Consider the following 16,146-nt stretch of genomic DNA (forward strand, 5'->3'; position numbering starts at 1 on the left):
ATGTTAGCTTTCAGGATTCAACAGTGTTTGGCTTCTATTTATCAAGTCTTCACTTTGGTCTTCAATGTATTTCTATTCAAAAACAGTAGGGAAAAAGAAAGAGAGAAAGAAAAAACAGAGAAGGTATTTTGCTTAAATGTTAAGTGGCATTTTACCTTTTAATGTTTCATGATAGGATGGCATACACTTTGCACCCAGGTACTTTTGGATGGTAGAGTGTGAAGGCCTTTTTGGGGTGGAATGGGGATGCTGGTGTCAATGGGATGCTATTTTCAAAGATAAAAAAATTCTACTAAAATATCCAAATAGCTATTTAACAAGCACCATATGAAGAGCACACAAGGTGTGTGAACAAAGTATCCCATACACTTTGGAATGTGTGGAATGTGTTTAAATTTCAAATATGATTAATAAAAAACTTCTGAAGATGTGAAGAATGGAACTCTTATCCTGCTGAATGGCCACAAGGTTTTCACCCCAGAGGCCGGTTGTTCAGTGTGCAGTTTGAGGGCAGATACAGCTTGTAGCCTGGTTTCTTCTTTTCTGCTTCTGCAACCCGACAACCAGATACCCATGACCCTGCCAATTTTGCATTAGATATACAGTATTAGAAACTGAGCTGCTATTGAAGCAATAGAACAGAAGAGATGGAGTTCATGGACCACTCCTACCATGTAATCTCATTCTTTTTAAAAATAATAATAATATATTTTTATTAAAGATTTATTAGTTTTCTTTGGTTGGCTGTAGTGAGAATGTAATCTCATCCTATAGATAAGCATGGACATCGTGATAGGCTGAGAAGGAACTAGAAAATGGAGAAGGGTGCTATGTGGTATGGTGGTGGTTGGGTAAATTGTCATACATAAACAGTTTTCAAAAGGTCTCTGCATAATGATAATAATGAACCATAATGACTAATCTCTGAAGAAGAATGACAGTTTCTAGTATGACTGTCAGCTCTTGAAATTTTTAAAAAGGCTGGTAATAACAACAACAACAACAACAACAACAACAATAACAACAACAACAATAATAGATTTTATTTTATTTACAGCCCGCCCATCTGGCTGGGCGGCTTGCAGCATATCTAAAAACATAATAAAAATATAAACATTAAAAATCTCCCAATACAGGGCTGCTTTCAGGTGTCTTCTAAAAGTTGTATAATTCTTTATCTCCTTGACATCTGATAGATGGGCATTCCACAGGGTGGGCACCACTACTGAGAAGGCCCTCTGCCTGGTTCCCTGTAATATTACCTCTCGCAGTGAGGGAATCGCCAGAAGACCCTCGGCGCTGGACCTCAGTGTCCGGGCAGAACAATGTGGGTGGAGATGCTCCTTCAGGTATACAGGGCCAAGGTCATTTGGAGCTTTAAAGGTCAGCACCAAAACTTTGAATTGTGCTCAGAAACATATTGGGAGCCAATGAAGATCCTTTAGGACCGGTGGTATATGGTCCTGGCAGCCACTCCCAGCCACCAGTCTAGCTGCTGCATTCTGGATTAGTTGTAGTTTACGAGTCACCTTCAAAGGTAGCTGTTTAATTCAGAAGATGGAGCCCAGCAATTCTGGTGGACCTGGGGGTGGACTCTGATGTAAAAGCTGTCCATTTGCATAATATGCAAGGTATGCCCACCAGCCTAAAAATGTGATAGTGGCTGCAGCAATGTGCCTGGCTTTTCTGGCAAGAGCACAAAAAAGAGCTGGGCATGCTTTTATACCTCAGGTTGTTAACATAGGTCAACAACATGTTTTACTGGAGGGTCCCTCTGCGTGTCAGAATTGTGATAAACAGCACATTGACAGGGGGCATCTAGCAAACCTGCTATACCTGGCTTTTGACAAAGTAGTTGATTTAAAATATGAACCCAAGAGATGAACAACACATTTCATAGACAAATTGTCAAAGAGGACCCTTTTATAAAGAAAAGTAGCTGAGGAGGAAGGTAAGGTTGGGGATTTGGAGCAGAGAAACAGAAGCAGGGAGGGATGCTTACCTCTTCCCTGCCCTGCCTGCGGCCTCTGCTCCAAATCTCCTTGGAATTGGAATTGGGACGGGTGGTGGGGAGCCTTTCCACCATGTTCAGAATTATGTTTGTGGCTATAAAGCAGAGATGGGGAAACTCAGGCCAATGGAGCACTTCAGCTCTCACTACCTGGCCCTTGGAGCTTTTTCCCAGGCCACACACTCCTCTCCTGCCACACAACTCACCCGCCCTCTTTTGCACCACCCTTGAGTGTTTGTTTGTTTTCTGAGCAGAATGAGTCCTTGAACTTCGATAACGCTTTTTGCTTGCCTGGCTGGGGAGGAATGTACAAGGTGAGGGGGACTAAGCTGCTGTACATAGGTAAGATTTGCACTCACTGTTATGCCCACTTTTGCCTCTGGCTTTGCCTACCGCTGGCATAGGGTCCCCAGAAGGTTGTCCAGAGGGAAAGCGACCCCTGGAGTGAAAAAGGTTCCTCGTCCTGCTTTAAAAAGGGGAAATTACGGTAATGGACAGATTTCAGGTTTGGAAATCATGAGCAAAAACTTGCAATGAAAGGCTTAGCAGTGCCACCTACCTGCCAGATACATATTTTTTACTCCCCGCAAATCTGGCGTTGCTCGCTCAATACATGAGACTTGTTTCCTCATGTCTCCCAGAAACTGTAAAATTTACTGTCAATGGAACAAAAATAATTCTGATGAATCAGGAAGAGAAAGAGAGAGGATTTTGTTTTGTCAGTTCTTGGGAATGTGTTGTAAATTTTGTCATCAAACAAACCTCGAAGCTCTTTGCTACAGCGAGGCATGAGAGCTCAGATTTTATATAACCTGGTGGAGTTTTTAATATGTGAGGGGATACTGCAAGGATCTCTCATATAACTATTGCAACTTTTATCTCTTTTTCTTTGCCAGGAGATTTATAGGAATTCAATGTTTTGTTCTTCTTGGATCTCTCCAAATTCCTTTTAGCAGTATGTGACCACACTCTCTTGACAACTGCTGACATACTGCAAAGTACATACAAGTTCATATAATACACACTTAACAATTGCACAGAGTGTTAATGCTTTTTTAATGTAGAAGATCTTTTCTCAAACGGAAAGCACAATGCATGAAGCAGTCCTATGAGCCTGAATCCACAGGCTGCATTGAAATAGACCAGCTCACTGACTTCATAATGAATGGATGTGAGCGAAGCAAGTAGTCTAAACTCAGAATCATCAGCTATCTTATTTAAGTGAACTGTCTTGATCAAAGTAGCTGCAACACTTGTGTGTACAAGTTTTGGAACCAGGAGTATCTCCTTTCCAACATCCTTCTGCTGTATTGAAGTGTTGAAATGTCAAAATTCATAGAGCTGTTTTAGAATGGGGAGTAGCAACACAATGAAGAGAATCACATTTTCCCACGTTCTCTTCCTCTGCTAATTCTGCTATTTTTGATGTCACGTGGCATGTTCTGTGCCCAAAGTTCAAAAGTAAAGATTCAGCTCCTACACTATTGTAACCACAAAGGAAAATGAGACATTTCCTCATGCCTTTGTCTCATCTTTACCCCACCCACATGGTTCCTTTAGACTGGCAGGCCTTAGCAGAGCATAGGAACATGAGCAGCTACCTTAAATCAAGTCAGATCACTTGTCTATCTAGATCAGTATTGCCACTACTGACTGGCAACAGTTCTCCATGGTTTCGGGCTGTGGACATTCCCAGCTCTACCTGGAGATGCCGGGGAATAAACCTGGGACCTTTGACATCCAAAGCAGATGCTCTCTCACTGAGTTATGGCCCTTGGTTAGCATCCTCTAAACTTCTGTGGTCAAGTATACATGGAATCTGATCACTTACTATTATTCTATTCTTTAGTTGCAATTCATGCATTGCAAGGAGGATGGACTAGATGGCTCTACAATTCTGTGGTTCTATGATTCAATAGGCCTAATTTAATATAGATCCTGTTGTGGTGTGTGTATCTGACTTTTCATCCATAAGGTCCCTTTAGCTTCTTTCCCCTGGCTTCACCTTACAGTGCTGGCCATGTGATTTAGCAGGGTTTAATCACATGGGTACTTCCCACCAAACCCTCACCTGCAAATCCTGATCAGGTAATGAGTGTGTGGGAAAATCTGTGCGATTGACTCTGTCCATGTGGTGCCATATTTTCAAATATTACAGCAGCCATTGGATGAAGGTGCAAAAAAATAACTCACACGTTGTCAGGCTTGGGGCCTAGCTTGCAACAGACTGTGATTTTTTTAAAATAATAATATTTATTAACATTTCAAAAAATTACAAACATAAGAGAAAATAATAAAACAAAAAATTACAAAAAACTGAAAAATTAAAAAATTAAAAACAAATCAATTTTTCCATAGCTTATCTTTCGTTTACTTGTTTCCTTGACCTCCTCACACCTTCCTTTTTTGTATTCTAGTTCAATTAATTAATTCAGCAAATCCTTTCCATCTTTGTTTTTATCTTAATCATTTATCTTAATATGTTATAACTTTACATTCTCACCTGTTGACAACCCATTTTTACATACTCCTTTATAACATTGCTACTAAAACCACATAAGTTCATTCCAGCATCCTTCTAACATTCCTTAATTTTGCAATGTTTCTGTAGATAGTCTTTAAACTTCTTCCAACCTTCTTCTACCGATTCTTCTCCCTGGTCTCGGATTCTGCCAGTCATTTCCACCAGTTCCATGTAATTCATCACCTTCATCTGCCATTCTTCCTTGGTGGGTAAATCTTGTGTCTTCCAATACTTTGCGATGAGTATTCTTGCTGCTGCTGTAGCGTACATAAAGAAAGTTCTGTCCTTCTTTAGCACCAATTGGCCGACCATGCCCAGGAGGAAGGCCTCTGGTTTCTTCAAAAAGGTATATTTAAATACCTTCTTCATTTCATTATAGATCATCTCCCAGAAAGCCTTAATCCTTGGGCACGTCCACCAAAGGTGAAAGAATGTACCATCAATCTCTTTACATTTCCAACATTTATTATCAGACAAATGATATATTTTTGCTAGCTTGACTGGTGTCATGTACCACCTGTATATCATTTTCATAATATTCTCTCTTAAGGCATTACATGCCGTAAATTTCATACCTGTGGTCCATAACTGTTCCCAGTCAGCCAACATAATGTTGTGTCCAACATCTTGTGCCCATTTAATCATAGCAGATTTCACCGTTTCATCCTGAGTGGTCCATTTCAACAGCAAGTTATACATTCTTGATAAAATCTTAGTTTTGGGTTCTAACAGTTCTGTTTCCAATTTTGATTTTTCCACCTGGAAGCCAATTTTCTTGTCCAAATTGTAAGCCTCCATTATTTGATAATAATGAAGCCAATCTTGCACTTTGTCTTTTAATTTCTCAAAGCTCTGCAATTTCAATTTGTCTCCCTCTTGTTCCAAAATTTCCCAATATTTCGGCCATTTGGCCTCCATATTGAGCTTTTTCTGAGCCTTCGCTTCCATCGGTGACAACCACCTTGGGGTTTTATTTTCAAATAGGTCTTCATATCTTGTCCAGACATTAAACAATGCTTTCCTGACAATATGGTTTTTAAATGCTTTATGTGCTTTGACCTTATCATACCACAAATATGCATGCCACCCAAATACATTGTTGAAACTTTCTAAGTCCAAAATGTCTGTGTTTTCAAGAAGCAGCCATTCTCTCAACCAGCAAAATGCGGCTGATTCATAGTAAAGTTTAAGGTCTGGCAGGGCAAATCCACCTCTTTCTTTTGCATCAGTTAGTATTTTAAATTTTATTCTGGGCTTCTTGCCCTGCCAGACGAATCTAGAAATATCTCTCTGCCACTTCTTGAAACAGTCCATTTTATCCAAAATTTGCAATGTTTGAAACAAAAACAACATTCTTGGCAAAACATTCATTTTTATCACAGCGATACAGCCTAGCAATGAAAGCTTCAGATTTGACCATATTTCTAAGTCCTTTTTCACTTCCATCCAACATTTTTCATAGTTATCTTTAAATAAATTCACATTCTTAGCAGTCATATTGACCCCCAGGTATTTCACTTTCTTAACCAATGTTAATCCTGTCTCCTTCTGAAACCTTTCTCTCTCAATCTCTGTTAGATTTTTCTCTAAAACCTTAGTTTTTATCTTATTCAACTTAAAACCTGCAACCTGACCAAATTCTTGAATCAATTCCAATACTCTTTTAGTACTAGATTCTGGCTCCTGTAATGTCAATACTAGGTCATCAGCGAATGCTTTCAATTTGTACTGTTTAGCTCCGACTTGTATTCCTTTAACCAATTGATCCCTTCTAATCATATTTAAAAGAACCTCCAAGACCGATATAAAAAGCAATGGGGAAATTGGGCACCCTTGTCGTGTTCCTTTCTCTATCTTAAATTCCTCCGTCACTACATTGTTGACAATTAATTTAGCCTTTTGTTCTGAATATATTGCACCTATACCATTTCCAAAACCTTGACCAACCCCCATCCCCTGTAGGTTCTTCTTCATGAAGCTCCAAGAAATATTGTCAAAAGCTTTCTCTGCGTCTACAAAAATCAAAACTGCTTTAGTATTAATATTCACTTGTAGTTTTTCTAGAATATTAATTATATTTCTCGTATTATCAGACAAGTGTCTGCCCGGGAGAAAGCCTGCTTGATCTTTATGTATCTCTTCTGCTAGTACTTTTTTTAATCTTTTAGCTAAAATATCTGCAAAAATTTTGTAATCCACATTGAGCAGAGATATGGGGCGGTAATTCTTAAGCTGTGTCTTCTCAGACTCTGTTTTTGGTATAAGTGGTATAAGTTTGGTATAAGTAGGCTTCCTTCCATGACTCTGGTGCTTTTTTCCCTTCCAAAATTTCATTACAAACTTCCTTTAATGTTTGCATTAACCATTCTTTCAGGGATCTATAGTATCTTGAAGTTAAACCATCCGGCCCTGGAGATTTGCCCAATTGCATGTTCTGAATGGCACCTTCTACCTCCTGCTCGGTTATTTTATAATTCAGCATTAGCTTGTTTTCTTGAGAGATTTTTTGCAATCCATTTGTTTCCAAAAATCAATCAATATCAATTTCTTTCTGTGTCCCTTGTGTATATAGTTGTTTAAAGTACCTCTGGAAGCACTTTCTAATCTCCACTGGATTCTGTATGTTCTTTCCTTCCACTTCCAAATTTGTAATAGTATTGAGTTTTTGTCTTTTTTTCATTTGCCACGCCAGCAATTTCCCACATTTGTTTGCCGACTCAAATGTTTTCTGTCTCATCTGTTTAATTTTCCATTCTATTTCCTGGTTCATCATTTTCATATACTGTACTTGATGTAACTTTATTTCTCTCAGAATCTCCTGCGACTTTGGTTTTGCTCTCAGCTTCTTCTCACCTTCCTTTATTTTCTCCAAAATTTTATCTTTTTTCTCATTTTGAGCTCTCTTCTTTATTGCATTCTGTTGTATCAGAAACCCTCTCATAACTGCTTTACTTGTGTCCCAGATTACTCTTTTTTCAACAGTAGTATTCATATTTATCTCAAAATAATCTCTCAAGGTTTTTTGGGCCTTCTTGGTCACTTCTTCGTTTCTAAACAAGGTGTCATTCATCTTCCATCTAAAGGAACCAATTGGTGTCAGTTTCATCTCCATCTTCACGGCATTATGGTCGGAGCAAGTTTTAGGGCAAATTTCCACTTTTCTTGTCTTCGGAGCCAGTCCTCTAGTTACCCAAATTTGGTCAATTCGCAACAGACTGTGATTGAGTTTGCGTCTGGCACAAGGTGATGGGGACATCAGCCAGAAACATTGCCATGAACAGGCTGGTGGTGTGTGTCTTCTTCTTTGGCAATCACTCGTAGCCGAGTAAGATTGTCTTCCATGAACAGGGTCTTCACAGTGAGTCTGTAAGTGACTGTGGAGGCCAATTCTGGATCCACACATCCTTCCACAGTGGGGGCATAGGTTTCTGGCCAGGAGTTGATCATGGTGAGGGTTTGCCAAATGTACCTTCCTCTTAGCATGTTTCTCCCTATCGTCCTGTTTTTGGGCATCTTCAAAGTCCACAGCACCTTTGGTAAAGGCTGTTCTCCAATTGGAGCGCTTGCAGGCCAGTGTTTCCCAGTTGTCAGTGTTTATACTACATTTTTTTATATTTGCCTTGAGAGAGTCTTTAAACCTCTTTTGTTGACCACCAGCATTACACAGCATTACACCATTTAAAAGTTCAGAATAGAGTAGTTGCTTTGGAAGACGATAATCAGGCATCTGCACAACATGACCAGTCCAACAAAGTTGATGTTGAAGAATCATTGCTTTGACACTGGTGATCTTTGCTTCTTCCAGTACACTGGCATTGGTTCGTCTCTCTTCCTAAGCGATATGTAAAAATTTTCAGAGACACCAATGATGGAATCTTTCAAGGAGTTGGAGATGGCATTTATAAGTGGTCCACGTTTCACAAGCATGCAGTAAGTTGGTAGTACAATAGCTTTGTAAACAAACATATTGGTTTCCCTGCGAATGTCCCAGTCCTGAAACACTCTGCACTTCAATCGGGAGAAAGCTGCACTCGCAGAGCTCAGGTGATGCTGGATTTCGGCATCAATGTTCAATATATGATTTCTACTCTGGTGGGGAGTTACCCTTCGACAAAGTGTAGGATCATGGCAATGAAAATAATAAATAGAGTTGGGGATATAACAGAACCCTGTTTAACACCTGATCCCACTTTGAATGGTTCACTTTGAGAGCCATTGTTATCTGTTATTGTTGCTGACATATTATCATGGAGGAGCTGAATGATGTTGACAAATCTGATGTGTGTATCAGGTACCAGATCAAGCAAACAGGCATGGAGGGCAAGAAGGAAGAAGACATAGTCACAGACAGGCTGGATGTCAAATGCTGGGTAGGATAGATGACTGGATGCAAGGCACTGTTGTTACTCAGTGAGACAAGTTGCTTAGATAATGGGGCATGCAGCTTAGCCCAGAAGGAAAGGGATTGCATCTCATGCCTACTACTACAAGGAAATGGTAATGCACTGGTGCAAGAAGCTTATTGGAAACATCTGTATGATATAATGGATCCCACCAGTCCCTTAGCAATTAGGAAGGGCAGGACTTCAAAATATCTGTGAAGTTTCTTCCCATTCTAGCCCATGGGAAATCATTCTGACCCCCCAAATAAAAAAAGAAAATGAAAAGGCCTGCTACCTAAGATAACAATTACAGACTAATCTAATTGCAAAAATAATTGCAATTGAAGTGTTTAATTACCGTGCAAAGCAAAAAAAAAAAATTAGTTACAGCAGTTCTCCTGATTCATCAAATCAGGTTGGGGGGCTTGGTTTTGCTTTTTGATTATTAGATTGTAACCCTGGGGGATGAAAAGATTTGCTAATTGGGGTCTTGGAAAAGAGCTCCCAATTCTGAAATGTTAACTTTTAATTTTCATACTAATGCGCTTGCAAAGGGGGAAGCTGGGAGAAATCTGCAACATCTGTGCCAACAACTGTTTGTACTTCTACTGGCCCAAGCAAACCTCTCAGCCACGTGAAAGGCATGCTGACTTCTCTGCAGCAACTTACGCTTACTCCTTACTGCCCACAACTCCACTCCATTCCAGTCATTTCACTGCCAGTGTAGTTTCACTGCTAGAGCTGTTCTGCCTGCAAAGTGTTCCCCTGGCATGTCTGGATAGTTCCACTGATGATAAGGGGCTTCCACCAAATCCCATAGTTCTTTAGCCAGCACTCAAGTACAGAATTGCCTGCTAAATCATGTATCCATTATAAACAGTCATTCTTTGTTGTATATGAGTGATCTGGGATATATAAAGCATTATTCACTACGGTAATGATGAAAAGAAAGTGAGAGAAAATTGAAATGAGGACATTTAGTCAGTTCGTAGAGTACTTGACTTACACAAAAGATCTGATGAAGTGGACTCCAGCCCACAAAATGTTTGTGCCATAATAAATATCTTTAAAGTGCTACAGAACTATTTGTTATCAGTGTGGGAGAAAGAAATGATCATGATCTAATAGAAAGTTCAGCTTTCCTTTCATATGCCTGACCCCTTGTGGGCAGAACGGCAATTCATGAATACTTTAAATAAATAACAACAAATCATACCAGCTGAACTAATCAATCAATCAAACCTTTATTGCATTAGCATACAGCCATAGCAAGATAAGACAAAAAAGCAAGAGAGAGGTAACCTGATAAAACAGAATTCAGACGATATTACGGGCATTGTGACATTTAAATTACCCTAAAACAATAATATAAAAATTTAGTTGCCAGCACCGGGAATCTAAAATGCAGATGTATATAAAACATATAATGGCCCCAAAATAGGCTCAGCACATTTGGTTAAAAAGGTAATACAAAGAATTAAAACAGGTCCAGGTCTGGGACACACTACCCAGTCAGTGTAGCCCTAAGTTTCAAAGCCTGCACTATAAAGATTGCCACCCCACGTGAAATTTGGGGATTTGCGTCCACAAGAAGGAATTTCAAACAGTCTTCCTTAGATGTGATGGTGGGCGGGATCAAGAGGAGGAGCTTAGTTCTTATTAGCTCATAAATAGGGCAGTAGAAAAAGAAGTGTATGAAGTCCTCTACTTCATTCATTGTGCATGGACATAGACGCTGAGTAATGGGGGTCTTAAAGTAAATCCCCTGCAAGAAGGCCGTGGGTATAGAATGGAAACGGGCCATGGTAAACGCTCTTCTCAAATTGGGCTCCGTCAGGTCTATCAAGTAGTTGGCAAATGATCTTACCACTTTCACTTTAGGGAGCCACTTGGAGAGGCGAGCTGTGGCAGACTGTGCCCGGTCCATGGCCTCGTCTCTTGTAAGAATCCAGGCCCGGATATTGTGATGGTCCCAAGATGACAGCGTGTCAAGATCTGGGAGGGAGTAGCGTGCCATGATAATCTCCATGGCCTTGGACCATTTGTTGTTAAAAGCACAAGTTAAAAAGGCTTGCCTGGCTAGTAGGGAGCCTGGGGCTTTGATTAATTTACAATAAAAACTAATTATTCTAATGTGGGCTCTCGCAACAATAGAGGGGAGGCCCAGTTCTGTTCTTAACTGTGCAGCAACCGAGCCCCTGGGGAGGCCCAGTAACTTTCGTGCAAAAGAGTTTTGTAGAATCTCAAGCTGAACTATAAATGGGCTGGAACATCCTGTAATAAGGCATTCACTAGCATTATCTGTAAATTTGAGTTAATGCCCTGTTTCCCTTCACTGCTGTAAGGCTGCATTAAAAATCAACAATAAACAGGAGTATCAACCCACAGAAAATGACGGTATGAAGTAGTGTACTCACAGATCCACAAGGGGTCAGACATATGAAAGGAAAGCTTTCTGTTTCTTGGATGCTAAGTGTTTGGGAACAACCTGCACAACTTAAGACCTGCAGGTTGACCACAAGTCACTTATCTGGGGAAATTCCAAATAGCAATTGAGTATGGTCCTTTCTCACTGTTGTTGGAACATCTAAGCCCATCAAGCATTGGGGTGGGGATGGAACAATCTCTGTATCACTCCTCTGAACTCAGAAGTATGTGGGGGAATTGGAACCAGCCATTATGTGATGGTGCAGAGACAGGAGAGATACCACTACCAGTTACAGAGAGGGAGGGGGGGCAATGTGGGATTCAAAGCGACCTGTGAGATGGAAAAGAGAGAAAGTTTCCTCTTTTGAAATCCAGTGGAAGCATGTTGTGTTGTCATGGCAATTGGCCAATTACTTGACTATTTAATTTATTAGCACCATAGCCACTGCTTCCAGTTGCTTCAACAACACTAACATCTTGTACCAGGTCCTGGGAACCACTCAAGATTAGGCTCATGGTTGCCACCACTCTGGTCGATTCCAGCAGCAACTTTGGTTATGGTCATTATAAATTTCACCTCTTTGTCATGACTGGAACACATATGTAGTCAGTCTATGTGAGAGTGGTTGAAGTCACCCATTGCTACAATATCTCATCTTTTCAATGCTTCCTTGATCTCAATATCTCCCTGAGTGTTTTGATTAGGGAGACGGTAGCACAATCCCAGTACTATATTACTAATGGGGGCTGGAAACACCACTTGCAATGGTTTCGTGGAGGAGTATGCCACTTTGGGCATCTCTAGCTTGCTGGACTCGATGCCTTCTCTAATATAGAGTAACACCATCTCCAGTGCATCCTTCCCTGTCCTTCCTATAGAGTTTATATCCTGAGAAAAGGTTGCCCCATGTGTTGTCTCCACTCCACCAGGTTTCCATGATGCTCACTATTTATTCCTATATGTGGGCTCCTTGTTGGGCTCTGCGTGCTCCTTGTCAAGACCAGAATAAGGCAGGTGGTGTTGAAGGAAATTGCTCACTTGGAGCTTTCCATGGTGCTGCAGTTACCAACCTAAAAGGTAAAGGGACCCCTGACCATTAGGTCCAGTAGCAGACGACGCTGGGGTTGCAGCACCGCCAACCTTCTGATCGGCAAGCCCTAGGCTCTGTGGTTTAACCCACAGCGCCACCCGTGTCCCTTGTCCCTATTGTCCTGAGTGGTGTTCATCAAGACCAGGATAAGGAGGTGGTGTTGGAGGAAGTGGTTCACTGGGAGCTTTCCATGGTGCTGCAGTTACCTATGTACCTTGTCCCATTTGTACCCTGTGGGCTCCTTGTTAGGAGCAGGATAGGGAGGTGGTGCTGAAGCAATGTACTGATTTTTTAGCTTTCCTCACTCCACTGCACCCTGTGGGCTTCTAGTCAAGGTCATGAAGCCCCTTATAAAATCCATATCTTGGTACACATCAACGCTGGTTCAGTCTGGGACACAATGTGCTGCCATTTGAAAGCACTGCATAGCTTAAGCTGGAGGAGGCTAATCACAAAACTGTTGCATTAGTCACAGGGCCTTTGTTACCTCACAAGGAAACTTTTAGTTTTGAGCACTTCACACTAGGTTTTCAATTACAGCAGCAAATAATATAGGCTGACTAGGAGGAAAGCATGTGTGTGCTGATAATAGTTGTGTAGGAGAAGGAATGCGGACCGGTACAACTTGTCACCCAAGAATAAAAATGGGGACCACATTGCAGGGCTGTCATAAGTCATTCTCTCTTAGCCATAACCTTCCTCCCCTGATATGAAATATAGAGATAACAGACTGTGTTTGCATTGGAATGTGCATTGATCAGGTGATTTTTTAACTGCTTTAAAAATAAACCTTTCATGTGAAATAAGACCTGTAGTTTTCTTTTTTTAAAAAAAAACACCACCTCATGTCTCCGCTGCTATCTTTGTGTGTATGTATGTGCTGTTGTGTGTGGACACACTGGTGCCCAATCACAACCATGTTAAAATTCTGACTTTCTCCTTTACTTACTGTGGCCAGCTCTCACTTTCACCCCAGGGGAAATTTAAAGCTGTCTTCCAATATAAACCCAAAGATTCTCTATCCATAGATGGTTCATGGTGTGCTTCTTCTATCTGTGTGGATGAGAAGTGAGCCAACCAAGGGCTTAAAAAAAATCTGTTGAAACAACAGAGTGGGGGGCAATTTGGTGAGATGGGGAGAAAAGCACCTGCCTCCTTCAAATGGTAGATGGTAGCAAGTTGGAGCTTTCTAAGCAATTGTTATTTTACAAACAAATCTTCAGTACCATGCCGGCTGAACTTTCTGAGCTTGCTGTCAGTTTGTGTGTGAGGGGGAGGGGGCTGAACACCACACACACACACACACACACACACACACACCAGCTTCTTGACCCAGGACTCACTTTTGTTTTCAATGAAATGAAAGACAACTTTAAAGTGCCCTGTATGATCCCACAGACCACATCTCACTCCACTGGCTGCTTAATGCTTTCTGAAATAAACCATGGAAATGGTTTTGCTCTCTTTGCACCGAAGGTCAATCCATTTCCAGTGCCAGTGGGACCTATCGTTGACATTGTAAGCGCAAGCTGTGCTGCTGGAGAAAATTTTCCAGAAAGCGCTTTTCAAAAACCCATGCCCTGATCTTACCAGCAGGCAAAATTGTGTGGCTGGGAGCTTTATTAAGATCATTTTTTATAAGTGGATTCAGCGCATTCACTGCGTCTCCTGAGGGGCAGCAAGTACATTGCTCACCCAGCCAAGAGAACGGGAAAGGAGTTCAGGAGAGGGATGCTAATCTCAGATATCAGGGCCCCTCTAGAAAATCAATTGGAGGAGAGCCTGCCAGAGGGCAGTTGTGTTTGCCCAGGTTCCCTTGTGTGCTCCTTGAACATTATCACTGGATATGCACAATCTGAGGAGCAGCAACGCCTGTCACAAGTGGAGCCTGGAAGTAAATGGCTCTCCAGTAGCATGGCAATAATTCCCTGCATGTTGAAGTGGAAATATTTCTAATGCCACAGACTCGCAGCTGTGAGGAAGCAGCACTGAGAGGAGTCACCCCAACCAGCGATGAAACTTATGTCTCCCATGTGCCAGAGCAATCTGTAAGTGGCCGAGGGTATTATTCAGAGTCACATTAAACATGACACACATTTGTGTGCATCTTTTCCACACTTCTTCTGAACATTATGCTTGGAAGGCTACATGTTTAAAGGGAAGGGAAGGGGGAGAAGGAGGGGGGTCTTATCCTTCTGACTATTTTCTCAGTGCTTTTCTAAGCTGTAGAACAAACTGTCCTGGGAGGCTGTAGGCTCTCATCTGGTGGGTGGTATTACCTGAGCACAGGCTGGATGACTGTTTGTCAGGAGTGCTATATATGAATCTTATATTGCAGCTCCTGCATCAAGCACGGTCTCCAAGGTATTTTCTAATGCTACAATTCCTATTAATTCCATGGAAGACATGTGTGTATTAATAACTGCTTAAAGCACAGTGGCCAGATAATACAATTTAAGAATGGATGCAGGTGTCCAAGTGCTTCTGTTGTAGCAAAGAGCTCACACTGAGTTCTAGACCAGCATTTCACAATTGGGGCCCAGGGATATTCTAAGGGGGCCACAGGTGAAAAATGTGTGAAGGGGGCACAGCAAGAGGCTATTTTAGTGTTTTTTGGAAGCCGCCCAGATGGGCGGGGTATAAATTATTATTATTATTATTATTATTATTATTATTATTATTATTATTATTATTATTTTAGGGGGCCACAGAGGGAAGTGAGAAGCAAAGAAAAATAATCCTGATTGGCTGGCTATCCGCTTGGCCAATCACAAGTGGGTAAGGAGGCGGCCCGTCATGGCCTAGTGCTCCTTTTTGCCATGTGCATTTTCTTGGAGCAGTCCTGGTTTGTTTCTGTTGGGAGAGGGAGATCGCTGAGGCTCCCATTTTGACCAGTAGAGCCTGCGATCCAGAACCACCAGGTCAGGTAAGTGTGGTGGTGGGGTGGCAATGAGTAGGGCTGGGCAAACTGGAGCTGCTTGTTGCTACCGCCAGTGCTGGGCAGCCTGGGCCTAACTCTGCAAGGTGCAGGGTGCATCCACCCCAGAGCCCATTGGATCAGGGCCTTTGGATGTTGCTGAAGGGCACAGGGGCCATCGGCAGTGTTGTCCCAGCTCTGCAAGGCTTGGGGTGAAATCCACCCCAGCGCTTAGCCGAGCAGGGTCGTTTGGTGCTGCTGATTTGCATCTAGTAAATAATGAAGTGTCTGCTTGGAAGAAAACCACACTGAGTTCAGTGGGCCTTACTCCCAGGTGGGGGGGGCTATAGTGTTTCATTTAGGCAGCCAGGGCTCCTCCAGATGACAAGATCTTTTTGCACCAGGTCAGTGAGGACCACTTGCTTTTTAAAATTCTCCCATATATACAGAACTCCCTGTGCACCTTTTGGACTGTATTTATAGGTTTCCCCTTCTGTGTCAAATAACTATGGTCAAATAAGTGTTGTTTACCTTTAGTAATACATGGAAGAGAGATCTTCCTCAGGAGGTTCTGGACTCTCCTTCCTTGGAGGTTTCTAAGCAGTGTTTGGATGGCCACCTGTCATGGATGCTTTAGCTGAGTTTCCTACATTGCAGGGGGTTGCACTAGAAAAGTTGACCTGTGGGATCCCTTCCAGCTCCATGATTATATGTTTTTCTGCTTTAACAATATTCCATTATGTTCCTATTATAATGGAAACAAGATCAAAAGGGGGCCACAGTCAGAAAAAGAT

This window comes from Podarcis raffonei, chromosome 2 (genome assembly GCF_027172205.1).
Source record: "Podarcis raffonei isolate rPodRaf1 chromosome 2, rPodRaf1.pri, whole genome shotgun sequence".
Lineage (NCBI taxonomy): Eukaryota > Metazoa > Chordata > Lepidosauria > Squamata > Lacertidae > Podarcis > Podarcis raffonei.